Raw genomic sequence first — 17,897 nt, 5'->3', positions numbered from 1 at the left:
CCACCTGATACATCAGCTACTACTTCTGATCGCCTCAGGGAAGTTGCTGCCTGCACAGTCTTTACTGGTATATATACTTAACTTACCGAAACTGTGAGTCTTCCACTCACTGTAAAAACTCAAAAATTCATCTGCCTTTTTCCTTTTTCAGTCAGAGACTCTCAACAAGAATGAGAAGAGTTGGAGAGCTTCATGTATACTCTTATGCCTCTGTTTGTAGCAATTGTATGTACAGTCCATGGAAAAAAACTGCTTAAGAATGTCCTGGTTTGCAAATATAAGGCTTATCTTCATCTTCTTGATGACCTTTCATTGTTCTGGTTTTTTTCTGTGTACCAATGTGACTGGAAGCCCTCTGTGGTCTTTAGATCACACTCTCTTCTGGATAGAAATGATTTCTCAAGAGAACACTGCATGAGACGTGTGCTTTAATTTTAATGTACTTTTAATATGGAAAAAAAAAAGGATTTTGTTTGAAATATCTAGCAAGCAGGTTTTTTTAGCCACATTTCCCTAAGAAAATAAGGGATATACGATTGTGCAGTCTTTCTTTTCACCTTCTGATTTTTAGATACTTCCAGCCATATCTGGCAGAAGAATAATGGTTGGATCCGTAACAGGGTTTCTCTCTTCTACTCAGCTGCCAGTTTTTGTGAAAGTCCTAATATCCCATTGAAGGGGAAATTGAGGATAACTTTATCAGTAACCTTTACTGTTTAGAAGGGGGCAGCTGTGCAGCAGGGTACCACTACTGTCCAAATGATGGACCAAAAAAGTTGAGTAAAGTGAGCTGGAGGTATTGTAGTAGAAAGATATAAAGGGTATAGGGGAAATCCATTAATTTTATGTGGACATTGGAAGGAATATGAGGTTGTAAGTATGAGGAAAGGTTGTAGGAGGAAAGCAAGAGATAGAGAGAAGTAAAGTTAAGTATCAGACAGAACTTTATTAGTGTGGCTGGTACCGAATAAATTACTTGATTTTTACACTATTTTTACAGAGATCTTTTGTCCATGGATTTACTTTTTTATTCTTTTTTTTTGTTTTGTGTATCAAAATACTACATCCAGTACAGAACTCTGATTTTAAATCCATCAAGGCTATTACAACCATGGTGAAGAGCTTCAATCATTTCTCACCATTACTCTTTTTATGTTACGTTTAAAGTGATGACATTAAACCTTGAAGGGTTTTAACTTATCAAATTGAAGTCTACACCTTTCATTAGTTTCTAATGTCAGAACCACTAACTAATCCCTGGCAGTTTTGGGGGGAAATAGGGCAGATTAAAAGAGGTGGGACTTGAATTAAGTTGATGTTGATAAGATATTGGCACCAAAACCACCTTTCATAGTTTTAGACTAATTCACTTTTGTGGTCAAACATTTATTCAGTGGCATTTCTGACTTAGAAAAAAATATTTTAAAAATCTTTTCAGAAAATTATAACAAAGGCAGAAAAGTGAGTCTTATTTTCAAATCTTAGAATAATTTCACTTACTTGTCTTTAGAAGAATAATCCATTTGATATTTTAGTATTAAAACTTTTTAGATACACGTTGTTTAAGCAAGTACTTCAAAACAGAAATGTTCAAAAAAGCCAAATATAAAATAAATCACATAAATTTTGTCACACAAAAGAAAATGGGATATGAAAAAATATTTACTCTTATTTTTATTCTTATATTATGTTCTGCTCTGTCCATCTTTTTACCTACCTCTGAAAAGTACATTGAGCTCTGCATTCTTCTCTTCTGTGTTTCCATACAAGTTACTACTTCTCTCTTCTCACATCTTACATCATACCTGTTCAACATCATGTAGCTTTCCTTTATTCCCCATTCTCAAAATTTTTTTCTTTTGTCTTCCTTCTTTGTTTTCCTAACTCATCCTTCCTTTTCCCAACCTAGATGTTTGTTTCTTCCTCATCTGTCTCAACCACTTCATTGGGCCACCAAGAGCCTGGACATTCCCCAAAGACCTTTGTCCCATGCTAAGAGCTGTACCTAAGATACTGGCATTTTCCTGTATGTTGGTTTTAGCTGTTCTGTGAAGCAGAAAGATTACTTCAGGTCTCCACTAATCAAATGGAAAATGGATGACATGAGCAAGATGTGAAAGCTCATTGGTAGCCTCTGGAGAAGTATTGCATTCAAAGCTGACAAATTACAGGGGATTTAAGGAGTGCATGATAGGGCAAGCAAATGGCCTTGCTTTCAGCAAAGCTATTCATCAGAACATTTTCTTTCCTTTCAGGAAGGCAGGTTATTTAGACAATAATTATGCGTATTGTGTATTTGTGCAATTGTACAGTGTTATTTGGTAGACAAGCAAAATGCTACACTGAAGGAGCCAGTTAATCAAGAGTTAACTTCAGTTCTGGCATTTCTGAAGCAAGTGTCTTCATTTACTCCCCTTTCCCCTGAAACAGTATGTTAACATTTTTCATTACAGGATCATGTGTGCTTTATTTCACAGCATTCCTGCTCCACACAGTATCCAGAGAACAGCCAATCAATATATTATTTTATCTTTGTTCATTATGTGTGCCAATCCCTTGTTTACTGGATACTGTTCAAACTTTTTCCTGAAAACAGAATTTTGAGCAACCATCATGGGGATTTTCTGTAGTATTCAATGTTATAGAAACCAAAGGTTTAATAAACAGTGATTTAATGTATTCTTGCAGAAATGTTTTCTTCATGCTTCATGGGAAAACCAAGGCATGAAAAAATTAAGCACCCACAAATTTTGCATGCTTAACTGAGACACACAAGATTTACAATTTAGAATATTTATCATTCATAAATTCCTAACATTTAAGATCAAGTCCAGAAGATATTTTTATCCAATTTAGTTGGTCTTCTGAATATCAAAGATCATTGATTTCACCAGTTGTCCCTGTATTGAGCCCAGAAATTTAAGGGTTTATTAAACCTGCTTTCCAGAAAGGTATCTATGTCTAATGTAAAAATTTCAAGGGGTGGAGAAACCACCATTTCCCTTTGATCATTTGTTCTAGTGATTCAAGTTGCCCTTGCTTAACTAGATTAAAAATTCCTTCACATCCTGTATTTTCTGTCCATTTATCGAGGGACAATGAGAATCAGTAGCAACATAAAACTATTCCATTCCTGGTACTTGTTCAAAATTAGCACATGTCCTCGGGGTTTTTATAGTCTGAACAGAATAAGCTCTTTCACTACATGCCTTGTTCTCTCGTGCCTGTGTTACCAGTATGGCTCTTTTCCGCATCTTCTCTGGCTTTTTAACATCCTTTTGTTTTCACATATGGACACACATACATATGCATTTTTATATCTTTGTTTCTCAGTGTCATATGTAAGGTAAAACCACCTTAGTTGCTTCATGGAAATACTATTTTATTGTGTATACACCAAAAAAAGTTGCATTTTCCCAGTTTTTCCACTGCATTATAATGTCATCTTGTATTGAAGTCTCATATCTTTATCCATGGCCAGTCTTTGCGAACGAAGATTTGGGAAAGGTCATTACCCTTCGAGCCTGCGCAGTGGGTTTTTTAGGTGAGACACAGTGTGTGCTGAACTGAGCCCACCCTTTAATCCTGAGGTTCATCTGCCGGGGCCGAGCGAGCTCGGACGGTGGCAGCGAGGTCCTCAGGACGTAGGTTTGCTTAGAGTGACCTTCTCTTAGATGGATGGCCTTACAGGGCTGACGAGCTCCATCCGCCCGGAGGGGTTCCCTGACCGGGAATCGAACCCGGGCCGTGGCGTTGAGAGCGCCGCATCCTAACCACTAGAGCACCAGGGGGCCCCCATATCTTTATCACAGTCAGTGTTTTTAGAATATAGTTGCTCTTCCTTTAAGTGTAGCCTGTATTCACTGTTCTTAGACTGAGTTTTGCATTTGGCTTTATTAAAATACCCTTGATTTGAATACCCCACCAAGTGACCCAGAACATTGTTTTGTCATCATTATTTACTTACTTTGTTGTTCATGAACATTACTAGCAGGGTCTACCTGGTTCCAAATAATTGAAGGATACGTTGAGTAAGAGTATGCTAGTACTGATACCCATTCAACCTTGCTGGTATACTAGTATTACTCAGTGACAACTGCCTCTTGGAACATGGAGAGACTTGTGGATTTTTAACTTTCAGTCCATTCAGAACACACTTAAGTTTTTTCTTGATGGTACGTAGTAATTTTTTTTTAATCAATGTTACATCTGACAAGTGAAAGCCTAAATAATCACTGTACAATGTCCCCTTCTAATCTCATCCAAGAAGGAAATCAGATTGTGTGCAAGACCCATTTTACTAAAAACATGTTGACTGGTAATAATTATAGTCTTTCATCAAAATCTGTATTAATTGAATCTAGTGTTCTCACTTATATGGCCCAGTTCTAGTACCACTAGCGGGATTTTTTAATATTTTTTTTAATCTTGACACATTATTATGTGCTCTTCCAGTCTGGGAATGTCCTGGTATTTTAGCAACCCTGCAACACCTAAAGTGAAAATTGTCTGAATCTGTAAACGTAAAACTTATTCCTCCTTGATTTCTCATAAAATGAAAGTGTTTATTAATTCTACATAAACTGTAACCATAGCATCCTGTTTTTTTCCAAATACAGACTTCTTGTGTACAGAACACTCCCATTTGAGGTTTTTTTGCATTGCAGTTTCTGGTATAGGTGCTCCAAACTTGGAGTGGACTTATGCATTTACTGTTCCTCTCACAATGAGAAATCCTTACTATCTGTAGTCCTGTCAATGATACATTTTTCATTGATTCTTTTGGCTACTCCTATCAATTGGCATAATTTCAGAACTTCTACTTTTAAGAATTTATTTTTGCTTTTTTTTTCTGCTGTACTTCTGTGACATTTTGTCATAGGTTTATTTTATTTACTTTCTACATTAAAAAGGTCTACATCCACTTGGTTGTGAGGTCATTCTTTTTTATAGCCACCCTCAAAGGACTCCCCAGTTTTCTGTGATATTCTTCTGTCCTTTTTTTCTCCCAATTTTGATGTGCTTTGAATACTTGTTAAAGTATTTCTATGCATATAAAGATTCTGGTTGTTTTTTCCCATGTGGAATTCAATTGGTTTATTATCCTCCAAGTATTTATCAATCTCCAGTATAGTAATTAACATCTCTTGTGTTATAATGAGATTGTTTACCCCATGCTCATAAATCATATATGGGTATCGACGATGTGTAATATCAGTTTATAATTGTACAAAGGACCCACAGAATATGTGTCCTAGACTGGTCTCCTGTAGCATCATTTTTTTTCTTTGCCAAAGATTATAAATACATGCTGAAGAAAAACTTGTTCTGTGCCCTAGTTAGCTGACCAAGTAAGTCTTTCTTAAGTTATTTTAGTTAGCATATTGACCTCTACGTGTTCAAGAGCTGTGGTCTTGTTACTGATCACTCTAAAAGGAATAATGGCACGGGGGGGGTGAGGGGTGCTGTTGAGGCATCCTGTTCCCATTCTGTCTCTCTTATCCTTCCTGTTAATCAGAGATTTTAGCATACCAGTTGTTCACCACATTCTAGTAATGTTGGTTATATAAAATTTATTCCCGTCAATGAATTTCCTCTTGCTGCTTACCCAGATTCCTAGGATCAATACATAGGCAACTGAAGAGATTCTTTTCATTATATTCTTTGCCGCATTGGTTCAGCTTGCTTGTTAGGTGCTGAATTTGAGCATGTACCTCATTTGCCTTCCAAATAATCTCCCCTTGTGTTGCTGATTTAATATCCTGGCTGCTCCAGCTAGTTTCCAACTGAGAAGATTAGCCTCCTACTTGTGTGGTGTAGGCTGTCCTGTTCATACAGTCCCTTCTTTCACTGATGTGCTGTTTCACGGATTGAAATCAGCCTGTTTTTTCAGTCACAGATGACAGGCAGAAAATGCTGGAAATAAACTTTCTCACTTGTGATAACTGTGGATAGCCACTAATATTTTAATTTTCCTCTTAATTGTTTTCAGTGTGGTTGAAGCCTTGGGTAATTTCATCTAAGGTCTACTGTGAAGGCATTATATAGCGTTTATGTTCTGTCTCCCATTGACTCCAGTTGCAGCTCTGAGTGCAGGGTGCTTTGGCAGATTAGACACAAGGGATTTATCTTGCACAGTCAGAAAATGGGTAACATACTATCAATCCCTCTGAAAACTTTCAGTTAATTCATGCTGAGTGCTGTGGCCAAAGGACAGATACATTCCATGACAGCTGAGCAGCATTCAGCTACATTAAATATCATTAAAGAAGCATATTTGCTGTCTTACTGCAGTCCCATTCCAATGGCTGCAACAAAAAAAACGGGAATAGACATCCAACAACTCTTTCACTGGGCAGGGATGATTCATGGCCAGGTATAGGTCCACTCCATGCAACAATTGGAAAGGTATCTGGAAAAACCTGATAATGCAGTTAAAAGTAGCATCATGATGTGTATGCTCTGGTAACCTTACATCTGGCATTTCTTAATATTTCTGTACTTGTCTTCATGACCTTATTAATGTCCTGCCAAGGAAGGGGTTCACTTAGCCAGATTTAGCTGCCACTTGTCAGGGCTCCACTTGTAGTCAATACAAAGAGGAAGATATATCACCAAAAGGTAGTTTGTCTTCTCTGAAGATAAATGCAGAAGATAGGTGAAATGTTCTTTGGAAGTGCCTGGTTCACTTAAACTTGAGGTGGCTGAAGGTAGGGGAGATAAATGGTGTGATTTCACTGTGTGTAGTATTTGTGTGTATAATTATATACATAGGTCTGTGTTGAAAGGTACACTTACAGATGTGTCTAGGTGTGTGTGGCCTTATACACCCATATATATATACAGTATTAAGATCTAGCTGTACATAATACTATGTGTCTCCTCTACTTACAATACTTCAAAATAAATCCTAAATCAAGCCTCAGATGTGTTAACATTGCATTTGAACTGAGCTACTGAATTTTGGATCAGGGTCCCAGATCATCTCTATAACAGTATGTTCTACGTATGGCAGTGATAGGGAGTTGATTTGGTGAAGAACGGTTCCTTCCACTTCGAACGAGCCAAGAACTGCTCAAGGTGTGGGTATGGAATGGGCTTCTGTTAGAAGCTTGGTAAGGCATTGAGAGTGAGAGATTATATGACTTCTGTTCTTTATTCTTTATAATGAAAGAAGGTGAAGATGTTCCCTGGAAATCAAGGGATATGTTCCTTTTTTTCGTCAATCAGTTGCTAATGTTATCTACTTTTTTAGATACATGCTTAGGAGATTAGGCTAACTTGAGGCAGATTCCCTGGCGTTGTCCTTCCATTTCTAGTCAGTAAAAGTATTAAGCCATTACTTACCTTCTTAACAAAATGTTCTTCATAAAATTAAATTCCTAAAATGCATGTCAGCATAAATTTTTCTAATCAATATTCTTGATTTAATCTTTGTTCCTTTGAAGTGTCACTTTCTTCCTGTGGCATAATAACTGTGAAATTATACTGAAGGAAAGCTTATGAATGGCTAGTGTAAATTATTGTATTTTTTACAAACTTTTGGAAAGTTCTATTTTGTTACTGTAATAATTTGGTTCAGTGGAATAATAATGAAATAGCAAGATACTTTCATTATCAAATATACTTTGAATTTGTCAATCAGTATTTACTTACTGTGGGCTTTTTACTGTGGAGTTTATTGTAGATACCAGCAGTTAGCGTCAGTGTTTGTAGCAACAAGTATTTCAACCTAAATGCTATAATTACAAAAATGATGATGATATTTATAGCTTCTAGAAAGCAAACACTCCTTACCATAGTTCTCTAAAATATAATATGAGGGTTACAAAAAAATCCTTTAAAATAAAGATTTTTGAAGACAGTAGGACAAGCAAAGAGGTTAGCTCGTAACTCTGTCATAGGGGTAGTTACCTAGAGTTGAAAAGCCATTGTTGATTACAGACTCTGACCTAGCAGTTTATCTAAGAGAGAGATGAATTTTGTTTTGTATAAAAGGACTTGTTTTCAGAGAAACTGGCATTCTACCTGCAGTCTAGTTGATGTTAAAAATGAGACATTTTGTGGAAGGCTATGTACCACCTAGATGCTGGATAAAGTTCTCAGAATTTTTCAGAATACCACAGTGCAGTAAAATAAAAAGGAAGCTAAGTTTTATAATACGTTGTATTTTAAATTTGTGTCACACTGTGAGGCCTCAGCAGACAGTCTGAGTATTAAATAATGCTTCTTTGACTGTAGAAGTATCATTTTCTTGAAGCCTGAAAAATTAATTAATCTTTGTAGGAAATAAGAAGTTTATTAATTCTTGCCAGCAGTAACAACTTATTAGTGACTAGACCAGAAAGAAACCTCTCACCCCTTCTGACCTTACTGTGACAACTTATGTTTGGCATCGGTGGAAACAGCTTTGAATTCTGAGTATTTAAGTCCAGTGAACTGCAAATATTCCTATGACATAATTTTGACAGTTGCAGCTCATTGTTAATTGTTTACATTTTATAAATTATCACTAACTCTTTTCTAGAGATTTTATTTGATATTTTAAAACAAACAAACAAACATGTCCTATTGATGGCATCTTCATTCAGCAACTGCTGATATGTCCCTAAGAGTTGGTATGAATCAGCACTTTCTTTTCCCTCAAGAAGTGCAGCACAACTGGATTTCTATCTTTGAGAAATGGTGGGACTTCAGTGTATCTTTATAGATCATGAACTGAGACTGTCTATCAGCTTCACTGAAAAACAGTATCTTTTGGGTCTGAACTTGAAAATTCCTTAATTTTGTGAGTCCACTCTTTTGAACTATATGATTTTAGTAATGAGCTATTTATTTTGTTAACTCTGATACTTCAATTAAACTTAGGGTATATCTTACGTAGAAAACAAATTTTACCAGCTGCAGGATTCTGGGCCAAAGAGCAAAGCAATATTGGTATAAATGAAACAGTGATAGTTTGTAGGCTTCAATATAAAAATCCAAATTTGGTCATTATGGACTTCATTATGGAATACAGAAAAAAATGGGATTTGAGGGAAAAAGTCTTGATTTCTTAATATTTAGCTTGTAGTCTCAACACTTTTTCCTGCTGCTTTGACCTCTAGAAGTAGTAGCGGTGGATATTAAGATAGCAGTCCATTTTCACTCAAGGCTGTTGATAATTTAGTCATCTGAAACAGTTTCTTCTAAACAGTGTCTCGAGGATGCAGTTCCTCCCTCCGAGGGGAGTGGTCTTTTGTTGGATTATGTAAATCAGGAAACTCATTCATTACCACTGCGTTTCTAATTCGTGCCTTAACCTGCAGAACCAGGAATTGCATGACTCTTTTCCTGCATACAGCAAACATGAGAAGCCACTGTTCCTGCGTTTGCTTTAGTTTCTGGGGGGAATTGAATGAAAGTAGATTCAAATCAGCAGGGGATTTGTTTGTCAAATTTTGCAAATCAGGCTGCAGAAAATGGAGTTTTACAAGCCCCATTCAGCAGTTCAAGATATCAGACTCGCTTCAGTTTTCAATATAACATTCATACCAACTCTTTCAATCTTAATTTTGATTGATTACTTACCAGCAGAAGTTTATACTGAAATCTTTCCTTTGTCCTCTTTATCCCTTGCTCACCTTTTCATTCTTTCCATGTCAATTATTAACACTGTGACGTTACTTGTTACTGCAGTAACTTTGTTTCAATGCAGCTGTTGCCAGGTGAATTTTCTCGAGGGCTTGATTGTCACATTTACAAAGATATTATGAGATAATAGAAAAGTTTTGTTTTGGACAGCAGTCTTCAACTTTACATTCTTGGGCAACTGGCCTGTGCTGTCCCTAAATGTTTTATTTGAAAAAATTACAAAGGGAAACGCATTGTGCTTTGGCTCCAGTTTGTGTATGGTAGGTCTTGTCAGCAAGGTAGGTACCAAGACATTGATATATATTGGATTAAGTTCAGTGGAACAGATTTGCTGTGGCCCTGGTGCAGAGGAGGTTCACAAGGAGCTCAGCAGACAGAATGTGTTTGATTCATTTGTTAATTCAGATCTTCTTAGGTCTGTTTTTCAGCTTGGAGGTGTTACTCCATTTAAGTGGTGAGTCTATCAAAGCTATGTGTTACCAGGCTGTGACTGTTGCAAGACATGGGACCAAAGTCCAGGTGCTTTCAGCTGCCTGTCAGCATGCCAGTGGCCACGCAGTACACGCCCTCGCATGCTTTTCTGCTCTTATAGACTGGTGGTTAATGCTGCAGAGATACACTTCCAGTTGTGACCAGTTCACAGGCCTGAACTGGCCATGCCAACTGCAGGATTTGGGCAGCAGAGGCTCTTGCTGCATACATGCAGTTTGAAATTTTCCTACAGTATGTCTTGGCCAAGGTGAAACAATATTTACCATTGTTTTCTTCTTCAAGACTTCAAGTTCCTGCTTGCTTTGGGATAGTTTCTGCTATGGAAATCCATGCAGAACACCAGCTCTGAAAATTTCCCAATTCTATCCTAGATTTAGTTAGTATCTTTCTACGTTGGATAGAAACCTTTCTTCAGATCTCTCCCTAAGGCAGAATAGCCCTGTACGGTCCATTGCTCCTCACTGGCACAGTCTAAATGTTAACTTTGCATTGGTAGGCTAAAGCAGAGTGAGACCAAAACTAAACCACTTTCCCCCTGTCCCCAATCCCACCCCTCCACCCCCCACCCCCGCTGACTCATTCATGGATGACAAACAAAAGGCAAAGAGCCAAGTTTTGCCTTCTGGGGATAAACCCACTGTAATGGCCTGAAAGCACTGCAAGGGTAGAGAGAAGCAGCTGGAGAAATAAGGAGAGAATGAAAAGCAAATGAAAAGCTGTTGCTTAAAGCCATTCCTTCTCTTTTCGTTTTCTCATCATTTCTAGCGTTCTTCCAAAAGTAGAAAACTGCGAAGTAGGCTCAAGTACTCTGTTTCTTTCATAGTGTGTAGTGGATTCCTGTTAATAGATAGAAGGATGTGTGTACAAGGATCCATGTCAATATTCTTTCTATAATGACGTGTTTTTTTCTTTTGAGTCTGAAGTGGAAACAGAGAAGTACATTGTTTTGCTTTATTTCAAAACAAAAAGTAATGCATCCTGCAGTATATCTTTCTTAAAACATAGTTACCATGTATATTTTTACCCAGCCCTGTTATTGAAACTTTTTGGCTAGTTGATTTCTTCACATGTCCCTTAGAATGTTGGTAGCTCCTCTTAATTGCCCCAGTGCCTACAGATGAGCCCAGAACTGATTGTCAAGCTTCCTTACTTAAAGCTCAGAGAACAAGCTGCTTATGATGACCCAACAGAGACATAAGGGAGGTCTATGAAAGGGAAAGTATTCAACCAGCCTTAATCCTTGCTTTCAGTAAGGTAGTGTCTTTAAGTGCAGACTAATTAGTGAATAGACATGATTGTATATTCTTGTAGACATGTCTTTTGTTGGCTTGAGATGAACTGAGCAGCTAATAGAAATGGTTTAAAATCTCTGCTTTGCTTTTTTTAATGCATTTAGTAGGGTATGGAGATGAGAAAATATAAATCAAAGCAGGAGCAAAAGTAAGTACAAACTGTCATACTACCTATGTTGGTATATTCCATTTAGATATTATATCCATTTAGATACTAGGTCTTACGCTTGTGAATCCCATGCCTGTGCTTCTTAAAAGAACTACTCATTTTATAACCTGTGATGTATATCAATACTAGAAAAGCATGTGGGGGGTTTTTACTGTTACAGTTATGTATTATGCAAGCATTACTTTGCTTTTAAATAGTATGTTAAAGTCATCAATCATAAAGTGATTGATCAAGATAAACATAGTTCCCCCATTTTAGCAGTAGAGAAACTTAATTCCAAGTAGTAAAGTGAATTTCCTTAAGAATTCATTACGCACCTGAGACTAATCTAACTCTCTAGAGGGATGGTCCCCCTCTTTAATAATTTCTTTATTATATATTGTATAATAAAATTTCCCAACAGGTAGGAATAGCCATCTGCACATTCCAAAATATTTATGGTAAAATTGAATACAAGGAGAAGCATATTGGAAACCGAGTGAATGATGAATGACAACTAATCATAGTCACCTGAAAGAGAAAGCATTTCTTAAAGATCAGCAAGACATAAAAAATAAAGAGGATTAAAAAAAAAATTATAAAAGTTGTGGGGTGTTTTTTTCTAGTTGTGTTTCCCTTATTATTTGCATATTGCATGACCTTGACACAACGCAGATAGGAAGGAGACGTAGCAACTTACTGTTCTACTCATTTTCTAAAATCAACCATAAATTCCAGTGATATTCAATAACAGTACCTTGGTTATTGAAACTCATAACTGCTGCCTTTATCACCTGTATTATCCATAGGAGATAATTACCGCAAAGCAGCTGGCTGTTGATTTTAGAGAGCAGCAATTGTTCTCCTGTCCCAGCTGTTGGCTAATAAGGATAGTCAACACATCTGTTTCAGCAGCTGGTAATTAACAAAAGCCTAATTGCTGCAACTCTTTTAACAACAAATCTATGAAAGAGTAGGGATGTGGAGGAATATTATTTACTCTGTTCTCTGCACTTTCTGTGACCAGTTTCTTTTTTCTTTTTCTACTTTGAACACCACTGCCTTTGTCTGACACATTGAATGGCAGGACAACACAATATGGTAATCCAGAGCTTAAGTTTTTCAGATCTTTGTTGGTGTTTCTTATTGCAACATTTCTTTGCTAAGTTGCAAGATAAAATGGATCAAAAGCATTTTGTGGAGTTTCATACAACAGCTACAATCCACAGCAGTATGCTTACGCAATAGGGCTGCCAATCCAGCAGCCTTCGAAAGAAAGGGATGGGTTTCCCTGTTTGTGTATGAGTTTAATAGCCCTGCACCCCTTCCCCCAAAAAGTGTCATTATTCTAAAACTGGTGGTTATTTGAAGAATTTTCTTAATATTCTTCAGATGCTTTGCAAAATTTGTTGCACAGACTTTTTTTTTTTTCCTTCCCTCTGATGAAACCCCCATATGTTGGTCAGTTTAAAAGTAAATGCCCTGCACAAATATCTCACCATTTTATCATTACAGAATTGGAGAGGGTTCTGCACAATGCTTGTCTAAATATCTACATTTATAGTATCAGTCAACAAACACAAATTCAAAGACATTTCTCTTAGACTTATCCTTGGGTATAGCACACATGTAATTGGAATACTCGTCACTAAATAGAGGGAATGCATGTATACAAATACAGGGAAATGTTAATCCCATTGAAGTCAACAGTGAACTTCTGTTGGCTTCAATGGATCAGGATTTTCCCTGCAAAACCAAATTTTCTTAAAAGCTGGAGACAAATTTGGCATTCATTGTGTTACCCATGAAAAGAAAGTATTCAAGCATTAATGGAACTATTGGCTGAAGTATTGTGCAAGTCAGGCATGTATTACAGACTGTGTGAATGAATGAGTCAATAAAAATTTCTAAGAAATAGCATTTAAAGTGGTATTTTGAAGTGATAAACTGATGATGAAAATTGTGATTCTTTTCTAAAAGTTGGTCAAGATCACTTAATTGAACTTGTCTTACTAACATTTCAGTTGGCAAATATTTCTGTACACTGAGTTCTTAATTATCTGCTGGATGTGTTGAAAAGTGTAAGAAATTCTGTCCAAGTACTTGCCATTGACAGAATACAGATTGCATAATTAAAATATCCTGACAAGACAAGTTTAGTTCAACAGGTGTTCAAATGGAGAAATGTGTAATAGGTGCAGTGAAAAAAGTAGAAGATATGCTTTGAACAAATAATAACAAAAGCATTGGCTAAAATTCTAACTGTAAGATAGGGACATAGAGAAGTGTTTGCTTTCTGGGTTTATCAGGAAGATTTTTCGTACATAACAATCTTTGGTGATCAAGATGGTTTCTTTTGTCTTGCACAGGTAAGAAGAAAGAAATACAGCTTTTGTATTAGATTACACTGTGGAAAATTGCTGGGGCATTTGATAGTTGGCAAAAATGTTTATCTTTTCATTGGATTATGTTATTTCATTTCACTAGTTATGATTTCTAAGAAAAGGACCATGGGTAACGTATCACTGTTCTCATTCACTTCCCTTCCTCTTGAGACTACAAGAATTATCAGATATGCAGGAATTAGCTTTTTTTCCCAGTTGAAATGGAGTTGAGTCTGAGTGAGTTGCAACAGAAATTTAGGCAAATAAACACCAAAACATAGATAGGAACTGGAAAGAATGCTTTTACCCAGTGCAAGTTTCTAATAGAATCAAATTGAACAATATGTGCAGCAGAGGGTAATATGATTACCTCATAAAAAAATTTAGTAAATAGATTTTTAGCAGAAAGGACCAGAAACTTCAGTATCAGACCATATCTTTGATTTCTGAGTGAAGGCAACTCACCTGTATCAACAGATCTCATCCTACAGTATAGCATCCATAATAATCCATGGATGCATCCATCCCCTAGTGATTCAACAGAAAGGTGCCCTCTATCAGACAGATGGTTCCTATAAAGACTTAAATGTATGTTCTCATGAACATCTGTATTTGTTTTTCTTACTTTAATTTTAAATCCTTACTCTGAGTTCTACTTGGGTGGAAAACATTGCAGTAAGATTGTGGAGAAAGATACAGGGAGTTGTTCTGTTCAAATTCAGCTATTCAAACTCACTATGAATGAACCGTTTTACACATCTAGCATTGCAAAATTGAGATTAAAACTGTTTTAAACTATCTGCTCAGGATCCTCGCATCACAGGAGACATGATGGTAGGTTGTTCACAGTGTCTCAGAAATTCACAGTCACTCCAGTTACACAAGTGGCTCAAGGTCATGAAGCCTGCAGCCAGCCTTAGGAGCAGGCATGCAGCTCCATCTTTTTCCCAAAAGTGCTAGGCACAACATTAATCCAAGTGGACAGAGAACCAAAATTGTCTTGCTACATTGTCTGATGAGAATTTCAGATATCAAATGAGAAGTACTAACAGGCTTGCCAGATTCAAAGTTGGTGAATGTCTTGGTAGTTAGGGTCTGGACATGTCACGGTGGGGCATATAATCATGGATTCTTTCTTATTCATAATTTTCCTGATAACATACATTTATTCAATAGTTGTTTTTTCTTTTCTTAAATGTATCAATCGCTTTTGAACTCGGCACTTTGGTTCTGTGTTTCTTTGTGTACAAAAATATCACATATGTACGTATATCTGCTAGTAATCTATCTTCCATAAAGTGAAGACCACAAGGTGAAGTAATAAATAGTACCTCTCAATCTCTTCCCTGCGCTTCCTTCCAGATCCTGGAAAAGTAATGATCTGAAGCAGTCCCACTGAAATAATTGGGCCAGTTAATTTTTATAATCTTCTACAGACTCATGGCTTTTATGAAAGATTTTTAGTTTAATTCTGATAGTAGGATTAGATACTGCTGCCTTCTGCAGTAGTACTGTCTGTCAAGAGGTAGCAGTCATTCTGTCACTTTTCGTGAAAGGTTATAATTTGGAGAGTATTATCGCTTAGCATCTGTTTTAAGCCTTGAAGCATGAATTGTTAACTCCTTTTTTCCTCAAGTTACTGTCTTGAATGCTTTTTTTTGCCCCTTTTATGAAGCATGAATGAATTCAGTGTCCATATTTTCTAATGGAAAGAGCCTTTGAAATATTGCAGTGTCTCAATTGGATTGTTTCAGTTGGACTGGTGTCAAGCTGAAATCAGGGGTGACAAGGGCAACCAAGTCTAAACAGCAATGAAAGGGCATCTTCAATGGCTGGTCAAAGCCAAGGACTTTACTATAAGGAGGAGTCTGCAGTAGAGGTTGAGTGATGAAGAAAAGTTAGAAAGATTTACCTGAGGAAGAATTACTGCTGCATTCTTGGAATGGAGCTCTGGATGACACCTCTTGAACAGTTAAGAGTGCCCTGACCAGCCTATCACTGGGAGTGATAGAAAGTCAGTTTTATCAATCTTGATCAAGTTTATTAAGCCTTTACTAGTTGACAAGACCAGTTACCTGTACCTACACTAGTAAGTAAAATAGGTTCAGGGTATAGGTTGCACACCTATGCATTCTTTTTAGAAAGCTTCCTGGCATGGTTTTAACCCAGTCTCCCAAACAGCGCTTTTGAATCATACTGTGTACTAGGGCCTATTCCTCTTTGACAGTTGGTGTTAGCAGCCCTTCCTTCTAGGGGTGAATAGAAGAGAACTTTTGACTTTTCTTTGACACAAGGCAGATCATGCCAGTAGATCTCAGAGTCAGAGCATGGTTTCTGGTCAGTTCGTTTTAGCAACAGAGAGGTGGGTGCTGTGATCAGTTTGGGATCTGTTAGTGGACCCTCAAAATTGTGCCAAACAGAGAGCCCTGAGAGCACACACAGTATCTGGCACAGATAAAACATGTCTGGCTGTAACACGAACTTTCTTCTGTTCTTCTGCCAGTTCAGTTCCGGCCCGAACTGGATAGGACACTTTTGGGACTAAGAGGAAGGTTGTTTTTATTGAATAGGGTCTTTGTTACCACAGAGCTTCTGAGACAACATTACAACACTGTGCTGATGATCCTGTGCTGATGATTTGCTGTTTGTGACAGATACTGACTTGAAATCATAAGTGGCCAAAGTAATTTTTGTGGACAATGGGTTTATCGTGGGTGCTGACGTTTGAAGCTTTCCCAGAGTAACCTGTCAGTAGGGCTCAGATACCACCTGGAAGCTTCTTCAGCTCACTCAAGCCTACACAGTCGTTTCCTTCTTGATTTCCCTTAAGAAGATTGCCAGTAAATTTTCTTGTATAGTGCAATCATTTTCATGGTGTGAAGCAAGTCAGGTCACTCAGAGTTGAGGGAAACATACCTGTTATTAAAGTAAATCAGAGACTTTTTTTATCATTTGTTTTAAGCTTATATTTGATAATCTGATACGCCTTAGAAGGGCTATATCTGTTTTCTAGTCCAGTTACCTATGCAGCTATGAAGGGGGACATGGTTACACTATGCCCAAAACAATGTGCTTTATTTTCTGTTCAAATAAGATAAGTTTCTCTGTACTGCTGATGTTTTTCCATTATTTATTTGAAATTGCATTTTATCAACTGATTTTTAGATCAGAAACAAATGTCATCAAGGCCAAACCTGAATTACAGAAAATGAAAAAATTTTCCTTTCCCATAAGTCCACAGCTGCAAACAGTCTTTAATCTGAGAAGTAAAGAAATTAATTTACGTGTGTTATTTTCATATAGATTGTAAAGGCATGGCTACTATGCAAAAATAACTGTTGTGAATGGCTTTTTGTTTCTCTGTTAAAACAAAGTCTTCTTGATTGTTTTCTTTTGATTTTATTTTCATAGAATGTATCATGGTTTAGTAGTAAGACCAAGTATACAGATATACCTATTTGTATATGAAAACCTAACTACTTGCTCTTTTAAAGCACCCTGGCTTGTGTTCTTAACAGAATCCCTCCTACTAAAAGGTCAGCATCTCTGCACATGGCATTATTTATGTGCAAAGCCCACTCCAGCTATGAGTGTGTATTTTGGAGCTGTCATCCTTGAAAGTTTTCAGGGGTCTTTTGTTGTCACTAAGGTTGTACCTTACGTGAAATAAGATTTGCAGTATCATTAGGTAGTTATTCGTATGCACGTAGTAGGTGTGTATGATGGCATCTCTGGGGTTTTTAGCTATGTATGCAAACAAATGGAAACCATAAATGGAATCTTGACCCTGGGAGGTCAATTACAGTTTTGCGTCAACAGGGGCAGAATTCCAAGTTAATTATCCTTACTCTCTAAATCATTCTATACAATAAAATAGTTCCATATATGAGTCTCACACTCTCATCACATGCCTTGGATTGTTCTTTGAATAGCTAATCTTTCCTGCAA

At 37.0% G+C, this 17,897-nt stretch overlaps 1 protein-coding gene and 1 long non-coding RNA gene across 13 annotated transcripts in view; one reads left to right on the top strand and one right to left on the bottom strand.

Moving 5' to 3' along the window:
* The window catches only part of MIPOL1 (mirror-image polydactyly 1), a 203,100-nt gene that overhangs the window by 113,480 nt on the left and 71,723 nt on the right, over positions 1 to 17,897 (top strand). The gene's annotated exons all lie outside the window — the stretch shown is intronic.
* LOC127479509 (uncharacterized) lies at positions 6,555 to 9,637 on the bottom strand. Its single transcript, XR_007907590.1, has 3 exons — positions 9,571 to 9,637; positions 7,657 to 7,739; positions 6,555 to 6,704 (listed from the first exon to the last, which is right to left on the bottom strand). It is a non-coding gene; the product is annotated as an uncharacterized LOC127479509 (long non-coding RNA).

Source organism: Manacus candei, unplaced genomic scaffold, assembly GCF_025592945.1.
Source record: "Manacus candei isolate 608988 ecotype Guabito, Panama unplaced genomic scaffold, ASM2559294v1 h1tg000067l, whole genome shotgun sequence".
Lineage (NCBI taxonomy): Eukaryota > Metazoa > Chordata > Aves > Passeriformes > Pipridae > Manacus > Manacus candei.
This window is presented reverse-complemented; position numbering and strand designations above follow the sequence as displayed.